This window comes from Xenopus laevis, chromosome 8L (assembly GCF_017654675.1).
Source record: "Xenopus laevis strain J_2021 chromosome 8L, Xenopus_laevis_v10.1, whole genome shotgun sequence".
NCBI lineage: Eukaryota > Metazoa > Chordata > Amphibia > Anura > Pipidae > Xenopus > Xenopus laevis.
The window spans coordinates 134623367-134636351 of NC_054385.1; the positions used below are offsets into that span (position 1 = coordinate 134623367).

General features: G+C 40.8%; 2 pseudogenes; both read right to left on the reverse strand.

Annotated features, from left to right (window-relative positions):
- Positions 1 to 5558: 5558 nt before the first annotated feature.
- On the reverse strand, positions 5559 to 5667 carry LOC121397470 (annotated as a pseudogene).
- Positions 5668 to 5933: 266 nt separating this feature from the next.
- On the reverse strand, positions 5934 to 6052 carry LOC121397476 (annotated as a pseudogene).
- Positions 6053 to 12985: the final 6933 nt, after the last annotated feature.

Consider the following 12985-nt stretch of genomic DNA (forward strand, 5'->3'; position numbering starts at 1 on the left):
TGGGACTAACAGCTCTTGTCATAGAAGGCTGTGGGTCTTCCTATTCTTTGTATGGCAAGGAGGAATCTATAGTAGGCAAAAGGCTATGTTGTTTGACAGGCAGTCTTTAACATGGATTGGAAAGTCCTCTTGTGATTGGTCAACTTTGACCGATATGGAAATGAAGAAGACTTTGCCCTTTTTTTCTCTCCCTATGGTATTACGGGATAGGGAAGTTGAGGCTTACTAGGCACAGGTCAACTCATGGTTATGTGTTGGAATGTTAGATTTTATCATGGGAGTGCTTAGGCAAAGACATATGGGACTGGCAGCTCTTGTCATAGAAGGCTGTGGGTCTTCCTATTCTTTGTATGGCAAGGAGGAATCTATAGTAGGCAAAAGGCTATGTTGTTTGACAGGCAGTCTTTAACATGGATTGGAAAGTCCTCTTGGTCAACTTTGACCGATATGGTAATGAAGAAGACTTTGCTGTTTTTTTCTCTCCCTATAGTATTACGGGATAGCGGCAATGTCAAATTGTCATAGAGTCTATGCAAAGGGCTATGTTGTTGACAGGCAGTCTTTAACATGGATTGGAAAGTCCTCTTGTGATTGGTCAACTTTGACCGATATGGAAATGAAGAAGACTTTGCCGTTTTTTTCTCTCCCTATGGTATTATGGGATAGGGAAGTTGAGGCTTACTAGGCACAGGTCAACACATGGTAATGTGTTGGAATGTTAGATTTTATCATGGGAGTGCTTAGGCAAAGGGATATGGGACTGACAGCTCTTGTCATAGAAGACTGTGGGTCTTCCTATTCTTTGTATGGCAAGGAGGAATCTATAGTAGGCAAAAGGCTATGTTGTTTGACAGGCAGTCTTTAACATGGATTGGAAAGTCCTCTTGTGATTGGTCAACTTTGACCGATATGGAAATGAAGAAGACTTTGCCGTTTTTTTCTCTCCCTATGGTATTACGGGATAGCGGCAATGTCAAATTGTCATAGTGTCTAGGCAAAGGGCTATGTTGTTTGACAGGCAGTCTTTAACATGGATTGGAAAGTCCTCTTGTGATTGGTCAACCTTGACCGATATGGAAATGAAGAAGACTTTGCCGTTTTTTTTCTCTCCCTATGGTATTATGGGATAGGGAAGTTGAGGCTTACCTGGCACAGCTCAACACATGGCTATGTGTTGGAATGTCAGATCTTAACATGGAAGGGATTGGGTGGTGTCAAATTGTCATAGAGTCTAGGCGAAGAGCTATGTTGTTGACAGGCAGTCTGTGACATGGATTCGAAAGTCCTCTTGTGTTTGGTCAACTATGACTGATATGGAAAAGAAGGAGACTTGGTGGGTTGTTCTCTCCCTATGGTATTACGGGATAGCGGCAATGTGAAATTGTCATAGAGTCTAGGCAAAGGGTTATGTTGCTGACAGGCAGTCTCTGACATTGATTGGAAAGTCCTCTTGTGATTGGTCAACTTTGATTAATATGGAAATGAAGGAGAATCGGTTGGTTGTTCTCTCCCTATGGTATTAGGGGATAGAGAAGTGGAGGCTTACTTAGCACAGCTCAACACATGGTAATGTGTTGGAATGTCAGATCTTATCATGGAAGGGATTGGGTGATATCAAATTGTCATAGAGTCTATGCAAAGGGCTATGTGTCTTAGAGCTCTTTTGATGGGGGTTGGTCTTCTTATTCTTTTGTATGGAAGGGAGTAATCTATAATAGGCAAGGGGTTATGTTGTTGACAGGCAGTCTTTGACATGGATTGGAAAGTCCTCTTGTGATTGGTCAACTGTGACATGGAAATGTGTTGGAATGTCAGATCTTATCATTGAAGGGATTGGGTGATGTCAAATTGTCATAGAGTTTAGAAAAAAAGGCTGTGTGACTGACATGGAAGGGGGTAATCTATAATAGGCAAAGGGCTATGTTGTTTGACAGTCTGTGACATGGATTGGAAAGTTGTCTTGTGATTGGTCAACTTTGACTGATATGGAAATGAAGAAGTCTTTTTTACAAAATGCATTTAGCCCAAAAATTAAAATTGTAATGATTTATCCAATCTCATCTAAACAGACCCTAGTTATAGAATTATGGAAGTTGCGAGGGACTTTCTGAACTTTATCAATAAACGTACAATTATGTCACCCAGTTATTGTATCCAGGCTCAGTCCATGTTTGATTGTGATGTAAACAGGATTTTGGGAGAGTGAACCTCCTGGAGCTCCTCAGCAATTAGATTATTATAGTCCCTATTATTACTGGACTCTTTATACAAGTTCCATGGAGACAATGGGGGTCTGTGTGCAGGGGAGACATTTATTATGGACTGAGAGAAAGATCCTCATGGAGCTGCTGTCTGTACTTCTCTCTAATTGTGAAATTGATCATCTGTAGCCACTTTCATTACGTTATGTGTAAAAGTAAGCCTCATCTGTCTCTGCAATGCTGGTTCTGACTTCTGAAATAATGTATAAGAATCCAGCTGAGTAAAAGACCTGGAGGGGAATGGACGACTGCTATGGGGGTACAGGGTATACATTTATGTTGCTGCAGAATGTGCTGATATAAAAGTGCTTCTCAGTGACCCTTGGCTACCATTCTGCTGAGTAGCCACAAGTGCCCCAGGCCTCTTTGCACGAGAGTTGGGATAATATTCTGGGATTCCCCAAAAACATAGGCACGCCTGCTTCCCACCCTACGCTACATACTTGGACAAGAGGGGATAATGGAACAACATATTGGGGTTAAGATGAATTAGAGCTTAGGGCCCCAAAAAATGCACAGAGAACAGCACAGTGTTTTTGGACACCCTTTACTGTGTAATTTCTGTAATCACTAATAAGCATATTAACTCTAGACGTACTAGTATAATTTACACATAAATTAAGAAAATATTAATCCCAGATGTGCCGGTAAAATTACTACATTAAAAAAAAAAAAAATCAGCATATTAACCCTAGATATGCCATAATACTGTAACAATTACCAGTGAGCACTGAGTTAACTCCACATGTGCAGTAATATCACTATAGGAATAGGCGCAGGAGCTTACACTTTCCTTAGCCAGGGCTCCCACACTGTGTCTCTCCTTCTTTCTGCCTGGCAAAAAAAAAATCAAAGATGGCGGCATTCCATAGTTCAACCAACAGCCATCCTTACTTTTCCCCCTCTCCTTTTCTATTGATGTTTGGGGAGCAGAGTGGAGCAGGTAAGGCCAACTAAGCAATGGGGGTCACTGGGATTTTACTATTATCCAGATGGGTCAGTCAGATCCTGCCCTTGTGAAAACAGACTACAGGATTCTCTGTTGTGACTCCCATGTTGAATCCCTCGTTGAACTCCTTGTTAAACTCATTTTCACATCACATTGCAATGATTCACCCTTGTGCTGCTCCCCCTTACACTGCTTTCCCCATAGGATGTCTTAATACATAGATCAAACAACTGGACTCTTCCTACCCCCAGGATTGGGCAATTAGAACTGATTGAAGTAACAGAGTAAATCTCCCACCTGAGAGACTGAAGAAAAGGGCAAAAAGGAAAATGAACCAAGAGGAAAACTCACTGAACTACGAAGTGTGAGTCAACATCAAGTTATAATATATTAAATAATATAATATAATATTTAAATGTGAAAAACATATTCCAGAAATAGAACCATGGATTGGTGTACAAATGTCATGCAGAGAAAATAAAAATGTTTCACTTCATAGAAATATCCAAATTATAGAATTTTATTCAAATCTGAAAATGTATTTATTGATCATCTGACCGGCCAAAAGTCAAAAAGCCTACGACACCTGGTATTCCCAGGCACCCAGGTACTAAGCAGGCCAGGCCCCGGATAGCTTCCGAGATCAGGCGCTTTCAGGGTGGTGTGGCCATAGGCATTGACACTTTGACACTTCTTGACTTGTCTGCGTTCACAAAAGAACTTTTGGGAAAAAAACCTTGAAAACTTTGAGCTGCCAAAAGTCAAAAAGCCTACGACTCCTGGTATTCCCAGGCGGTCTCCTATACCAGGTACTAACCAGGCACAGCCCTGGATCGCTTCCAAGATCAGGCACTTTCAGGGTGGTCTGCGTTCACAAAAGAACACTTTTTGAAAAAAAAAAATGTTGAAAACTGTGACCTGCTGTAAGGAAAATGAGTGATTGACAGAGCAGAAGATAGAGAGAATAGAACAGCACCTTAAAGATGGCGTCTAGAGCTTTTGGCAATTCAAGGAATGTGACACTGGTTAATGCTTGATTTTCACCATATAAAGTGTGTTAACTGATAAGATTTACTCAATAATGATGTATATTAACTATTTATAGTATGCTTAGTGATAACATATATGCAGTAATGATGTAGTTTTTACCATATATAGTATGCTTAGTGTAGTTTTTACCATATATAGTATGTTATCTGCTAAAATGTATAAATCTTCTTATATCGTGTGTGGGGGAAACATATATAAAGCTTCATTTGGGGGGAGGCTCTTTGACTTGTGCCTGGACTTCAGAGTATCTGGTTATGTTGGAATTGCTGCTGAGCCATTTTATGGAGGGGTCCCTCAGCTAAGTATCAATAAATCTCTTATGTTTCTTTTACTTGTGTGTATGTCACTTTAATCACTCTACAGACTGAACAAGAGCCCTTCTCAATACACCTGCCAAAAGTCAAAAAGCCTACAACATATAGTAATCCCAGGCGGTCTCCTATCCAGGTACTAAGCAGGCCCAGCCCCCGGATAGCTTCTGAGGTCAGGTCAAAATAAAAAAAAAAAAACACTTGGAAAATGTTGAAGTGTGAAAAAGCCTACAACACCTGGTATTCCAAGATGGTCTCCCATCCAGATACTAACCAGGCCCAGCACTGCTTAGCTTCCGAGATCAGCTGAGATCAGTCTCTTTCAGGGTGGTGTACAGTAGCTGTCGGCATTGAGTGTGGCCACTTTGTGGCTTCTTGACTTGTCAAAGTTTAAAAAAAAACTTGGAAAAGGTTTAAGCATCAAAATTCAAAAAGCCTATGACACCTGGTATTCCCAAGCGGTATCCCATCCAGGTACTAACCAGGCCCGGCCCAGCTTCTGAGATCAGGAGCTTTTTGCCATAGGTGTTGAGTGTCAGCACTTTGTGGCTTCTTGACTTGGAAAAGGTTGAAGCGTCAAAAGTCAAAAAGCCTACAACACCTGGTATTCCGAAGCGGTCACCCATCCAGGTACTAAACATGCACAGCCATGCTTGGTTTCTGAGATCAGACGAGATTGTGCACTGTTAGGGTGGTGTGGCCGTAGGCGTTGAGTGTCGGCACTTTGTGGCTTCATGACTTAAAATTAAAAAAAACATTTGGAAAAGTTTGAAGAGTCAAAAAGCCTATGACACCTGGTATTCCCAGGCAGTCTCCCATCCAGGTACTAACCAGTCCCGGCCCTACTTAGCTTCCAAAATGAGATAAGATCAGGCTCTTTCAGGGTGGTGTGGCAGTAGGTGTTGATTGTTGGCACTTTACGGCTTCTTGACTTGTCAAAATTAAAAAAAGAAGACTTGGAAAAGGTTGAAGCGTCAGAAGTCAAAAAGCCTACAACACCTGGTATTCCCAGGTGGTTTCCCATCAAGGTATTAACCAGACCCAGTCCTGCTTAGTTTCCGAGATCAGGCACTTTCAGGGTGGTGTGGCCATAGACGTTGAGTGTCGACACTTTGTGGCTTAACTTGTCAAAATAAAAAAAGAAAACACTTGGAAAAGATTGAGGAGTCAAAAAGCCTATAACACCTGGTATTCACAGGCAGTCTCCCATCCATGTACTAAGCAGGCCTGGCCCTGCTTAGCTTCCAAAATCAGGTGCTTTCAGGGTGGTGTGGCTGTAGGCATTGTGTATTGACACTTTGTGGCTTCTTGACTTGTCAAAGTTAAAAAATAAAACACTTGGAAAAGGTTGAAGTTTCAAAAGTCATATGACAGCCGGTATTCCCAGGTGGTCTCCCATCCAAATATTAACCAGGCCCGGCCCTGCTTAGCTTCTGAGATCTGACAAGATTGGGTGCTTTGAGGGTGGTGTAGCCATAAGTGTTGTGCATTGTCATTTGGTGGCTTCTTGGCTTGTCAAAATTAAAAAAAACACTGGGAAAAGGTTGAAGTTTTAAAAAGCATATTACACCTGGCATTCCCAGGCAGTTTTCCATCCAGATACTAACCTGGCCCGGCACTGCTTAGCTTCCGAGATCAGGCGCATTCAGGATGGCCGCAGGCATTAAGTGTGGGCATGTTGTGGTTTCTTGACTTGTCAAAGTTAAAAAATAAAAACTTGGAAAAGGTTGAAGAGTCAGAAGTCAATTGACACCTGGTATTCCCAGGTGGGCCCCCATCCAGGTACTAACCAGGCTTGGACCACCTTAGCTTCTGAGATCAGACAGGATTGGGTGGTTTCAGGGTGGGGAGACCATAGGCTTTGTGTTTTGGCACTTTTTGGCTTCTTGACTTGTCAAAGTTCAAAAAAAAAAATAGGAAAAGGTTGATGCTTCAAAATTCAATGACACCTGGTATTCCCAGGAGGTCTCCCATCCAGGTAGTAACCAGGCCTGGCCCTGTTTAGCTTCCGAGATCAGGCGCTATCAGGGTGGTGCGGCAGTAGGCGTTGAGTATCGGCACTTTGTTGATTCTTGACTTGTCAAAATTAAAAAAAAAAAAAACAATTGGAAAAGGTTGAAGCTTCAAAAGTTATACGACACCTGATATTCCCAGGTGGTCTCCCATCCAAGTATTAACCAGGGCTGGCACTGCTTGGCTTCTGAGATCAGACAAGATTGGGCGCTTTCAGGGTGGTATAGCCATAGGCGTTGCATGTTGGCATTTTGTGGCTTCTTGACTTGTCAAAATTAAAAAAAATGGAGAATCCTAAGGATTCCATGTTTTAACCGACTGAATAAAAGCTGTTTTTACCTACGAGTGGCTCCAGGAGTGCTTGCCGTTTTCTCCATATTTCTTCACTCACCCCAGCTACGGGTTCGGGGCGACGCACCCGGGCCACCCTGCATGTTCGGTGAGTGCTTTTCCTCAATAAGCTGTGATTGAGTTAATAGCGGGATTGAATACATGTGCAGGACCCGGGGTTTTTCGTACACCTGGGTCACAAAAGTTTAAGGGTGAGCTCAGATGAGTTAAAAGATTGTTCTCACCTTTTCTTTGAAGTTTCACCGAATGCGCATTCAAAGAATATTCTTCTTTTCCCGTGTTTAATGATTTGAAACAGGACTACTTGAGCCGAAAATTTTCTTTTTCTGTAAAAAATTTAAAAAAAACACTTGGAAAAGGTTGACATGTCAAAAAGCCTATTACACCTGGCATTCCCCATCCAGATACTAACCAGGCCCGGAACTGCTTAGCTTCTGAGATCAGGCGCTTTCAGGATGGACGCAGGCATTAAGTGTGGGCATGTTGTGGCTTCTTGACTTGTCAAAGTTCAAAAAAAAAAACACCACATTGTCCTCAGATAATATAGATGGTACTCAGAAAGATTCAAAGTTCACTACTATTCCACACATCAACTCAGATCCAAAAGTAAGACTCACAAAGTAACTTTATAAGCCCACATCATGATGTATCCCATAGATGGAGCCACTCTGCCAAGTCTTTATAAAAATGTCCATTCACCTAAAGTCACCATTACACTGGCCCATGGTCCACTAGGAATCAGGAAGTAGGTGCCTGCCTCCTATGATAAAGAACTCATCACACCTCTCTCTTCGTGCTCTAATAGTTATCTACTCAGGGAATGCTTTAAGCTTCCTTTCCTCTCTTCCTGACTTCCCTGTAATAAAGGGAGTCCCTATAGCTCCTCACTCTTTTCCATACTACCCCCATCCCTTTCTTACTTAACCCAACACCCACTACAGCCCCCACCCCAGTGCAGCGTGGAATTGACATTCACTTAACCCTATTGTATAGACATTTTCTATCACACATACAATGCTAAAGAACAAGATAGATTCATTCCATATAGTCAGTATAAATGTAAATAGTCTAAATTCTCCTCAAAAATGAATCCTTCTATCCTCAGAATTACAAAAAACAAAGGCAAGCATTACACGTTTTAAAGAAGGTTGCACCCCTAAATGGAATAACAAGCACTTCCCAGACTTATATCAAAGCAGGCCTCAACCCAGCAATGTTAGAGGAGTAGCAATAGCACTTGCACGTAACTTCGAATTTGCATTTAAGGGAAAAAAAAGCGACTCAAGTAGCCGTTACATATTTATAAAAGGCACTTTTCTTGGGCGAACATACACCTTAGCCAATATATATCTACCTAATGCTGACCAAGAAACTGAATTTGCATGCATTGCAGACCAATTACTCTCATTTACTGAAGGTACCCTTATCTTAGGTGGCGACTTCAACCTCCCTATGGAACCAGCGCTGGACTGCTCTTTGAGCCAGACTAGTGTCCCTAGGACTCAAATAACTAAAACCAAAAAACTCCTTCACCAATTACAATTAGCAGACTCATGGCAAATTCTCTTCCCAACAGTAAAAGACTACACTTTCTTCTCCAGCCGACATCACACTCACTCTAAAATTGACCTTATATTCCCCTCTTGTAATGCATTAAAAGATGTAGTTCAAAGCCACATCCAACCCAGGACATGGTCAGTTCACTCCATGATTAACCTTACACTCCGTACAAAGGCATTACTATGACAAAACACTGCTTTTGCGAACATGGAAACAAATGCGGGAAAGTATTGGCCAGATTCTTGAAATTTTCACAGTCCAAGAATTTCATTCCCTCAATAAACCAAAAAACAAGGCTAAATTGAACACATTTCAGACAAAAAAGCAACAACAATCCGGGAATTTTACATGACACTATATCAACTGCCAGACCCGACCTCTATAACCCCACCCTCCTTTCTAGATCAGATCAAAACATATTTAACTTCCTCCAACCTAAATCGTATTTCCAAAGAAAAACTAGAGGAAGGAATAACTATAGAGGAATTGGAAACGGCCCTTAAAGACACAGCCTCAGATAAAAGTCCAGGCCCAGACGGCTTCACAATATCTTATTATAAAGTATTTAAAGATAAACTGTTGCTTTTCATGTGCTCAGCATTTAACAGCATCTCATCAGGAAAACCTTTTGACAAGTCCTCGATTGAGGCTTACATCACACTGCTCTCGAAAACTTGCTAAGAAGCAACAGAACCAGGAAACTTCCGACCCATCTCACTAATAAACACTGACATAAAATGACTGGCGAATATCCTTTCACATAGAATACAGTCATTCCTCCCTAATTTAATACATCCAGAACAAGTGGGTTTTATCCCTGGAAGGGAGGGCATACATACAAACAAACTAATAAATATATATTGATATTCTGATATTCTGATATATATATATATATATATATAGATATAGATATATATATCTATATATATATCTATATATATATATATATATATAAATATCCTGATATTCTGGGCCAAAAAACACAATGGCCTTAAATATCTCAATCCCAGAGGAAACGATGAATAGCATATCTACTGGCTTTCCATATAAATGGAGCCACCAAAATCTCTCCTACTTAGGCCTTCAAATCTCGAGAAACACCTCAAGCTGGGCCGAAACTAAATTTGGAACATGTCATTTCAAAAATTGAAAAAGACCCGAAAGCTTGGAAAGATAAACCCATCTCATGGTTTTGGAGGAGTATAATATAAATGAATATCATGCCTAGAATTTTATATATTTTCCAAACACTACCACTGCAAATAGGGGAATCAGAACTGAACCAACTACAAAAAATACAAAATTTCATCTGGCAGGACAAAAAAACCCCAAGAATTAGTCAAAAAATTCTAATTAAAAACTAAACGCCAGGGAGGTGTAGCCTTACCTAACTGCCACCCGTACTACTATTGTTTATATTTTTTATATCTTTTATATCTGGAACGGTCTATTTCCTATGATGGATGAATGGCTAATGTCAGAGGGTCTATATCTATTATTTGAAACCCTCAATCCTCTGTTACAAATGCCAGGCCCAAGACAGGGATGGACTATAAGGGCTAATGGTCAACTGTGGACAATGGTCACGCATATAACTTATAGTAGGCCATACAAATAAATGATCTCCACTCTGTTACTTAGAAGAGTGTCAGCATACTGTCAGCCTGTCTCTTATGCCCTTTTGCAGAAGTGTTGCTCAATAGCTGTCTGTACCACAATGTTTAGCCAACAGATGTCTACGAGGCTGTGGACAGTTGGAAGCAGAAATCTCTTATGTTGTAAAACTGCACATCTTACAGGAGTGTATAAATATATATGCCAGTAAGTCTCCTCGCCAGACCATGTATGATATTTCCATGAACCCCTTGTCACAATTACTGTAATTGCCTTCTGAAAGCTATATAACGCCTGGACCAAGAGGTGGGTCTTTGGTAAGTCCTTGGCTGACATTCTGTGTGTTACTCCAACAGCTTACCCAGACACAACTGTTATGTTGTATTATGTATGAATAAATTGCCTGACTATTACTAAAGGTTTTCCTTTACTGAGTTTTGTCTTACACGAGGTCAAAATGGCACTACTAGAAATACAATCATAATGCATCAGTTTTACTGAGAATAATAGAGAATAGTGTAAAACTATGGATAGAGATAGAACAGCAATCAGCATATTCTTACCTCATGCACTTACCCTGGTTAGATCACATATAGAGGAGACTAAAACATCCAGACCTCCCTTTCTCTCCAACCCCTTGTCAATACGGGATAAATGTCGCACTAAATACTCACTCACCTCCTATCCATCGCCCCTCATACCCTTAATTAATAGCCCTGTCTTCCCCCCTGGATTACAGCCCAACAGTTTACAGGAATGGCTGATACAAGGGAATCTACAGCTTATTCACTTCATGGAAAATAAAGCTCTTATATCCAAAGAAAAACTACAAAACCTATCACCATTCACCCAGATGGATCACTTAAAATTCGCATAAATTTCCCACTATTTCCATAGCTGAGGAGGATCACAAACATTAGGGTGCGACCTTTCTAAATTGGAAGCAACCTGCACATTACAGGACCCGCCAAAACATGTAATTTCTCTCCTATACAAATTACTTCAACTACCAACTAAATGGGAGTCAATATCTTTTATCAATAGATGGTCCAGAGACCTAAATATTCAGTTAGAAGATGCCCAGATTGTAAATATTCTATCCAAATGACTCAATAGCTGGAGATGTTGTTGTATACAAGAATGAAACTATAAGATAGTTACAAGATGGTACTATACCCCCTCCAAGATACAACATATATACAAAATATGGAACGGCAATTGCTGGTGCTGTAATAGAGAAAAAGGAACCCTACTTCATATATTCTGCACCCTCATTAAACTAGGGAAGAGGTCTGCTTACTTTCCGGGCCAAATCCTGGGGGTCACCATACCGGCAAACCCACTACAAGTACTGCTATTCCATAACCCTCAGCCAGCAGCAGCAACCTTTAACTGGGGTCTAGAACCCCAACTACTAAATGCAGCAAAACTTTTAATACCTTTGCACTGGAAAACTACAAATATCTATATCTAGAAATATGCAGATTCGAGGAAATGTCCACTTCAAACCCAGATCAGATTTCCAAATTTACAGCTGTCTGGATACGATGGTTTCTGTTCAAAGAGTCCTACAAAGCAACACAATAGGGAAGAGTAGGGTCACTAACTCCTCGCTGCACTAACCCATCCGCTTTCTTTACTTTACCCTTTCCTCCCCCAACTATGGGGCAAATTCACTAAAGGACGAAGAGCCTAACGCTAGCGTTAATTCGCTAGCGTAGCGCATGTTTGTTAATTCGCCGATTCACTAACGGACACTTCACACCCTTACGTCTGGCGAATTTGCGCAACGGACGTAACTACGCAAATTCACTGACGCGCAAATTTTTCTGAACGCTACCTTTTACACCAGACTTCCTTCGCCACCTCAGACCAGGCGAAGCGCAATAGAGTAGATAGGGATTGCTTCAAAAAAAGTTAAAAAAAATTCTAAGTCCCAAAAAACACTGGCGTTTTTTCTTTTTTTATTGGTGATAGGCTGAAAAAGATCGAAAAAATTTTTGGGGCTCCCCTCCCCCTACATTTCCTAACTCATGGCAACTTAACTATACAGTGGGCACATGTGTAGGGCACAATAAACATTTTATTTGCTGTTTTGAAGGTTTCCCAGGCTTGTGTAGTTCTGCTACATATTCCTCCATTGTAACTTCAATTTGGCGCCGTATGCAAATTAACCATCGTGAGTGTAACTTCGCTTTGCTTGGCGAATTAACGCTAGCGCAACTTCGCAACTTTACGCTTCCCCTGAGCGCAACTTCGGATTTTAGTGAATTTGTGTAGTGCTGGCGAAAATACGCCTGGCAAAGTGGACGCTGGCGCAACTACGAATCTTAGTGAATTTGCCCCTATAACTCTACTTCATTCTCCACAATACTGAAGCTTTTCATTTAGCCATTAGAGACTTGACAGGTCCAACATGAGAATTTATCTCTATGAGTACATAACCTTAGCAGACGATAACAATCTCTGTATATAAAAATGTACAAAATACTAAGGGGCAGATTTACTAAGCTCAAGTGAAGAATTAGAATGAAAAAAATTAGAATTTTGAAGTATTTTTTTGGGTGATTTGACCATTGAATGGGTCAAATTCGATTGAAATTCTGTTGTATCGAAGTAAAAATCATTTGACTATTTGACCATTCGATAGTTGACGTACTGTCTCTTTAAAAAAAAAATCGACTTCATACGTCGCCACTTTAAACCTACCGAGCTGCAATGTTAGCCTATGGGGACCTTCCCCAGCACTTTTCTAAACTTTTTTCGACCTAATAAAAATCCTTCAATCGATCGCTTAAAATCGTTTGATCGATTTTTATTTGATCGTTCGATCTAAGCATTTGCCCTAAATCCTTCGAATTCAAGGATCCCTCGAA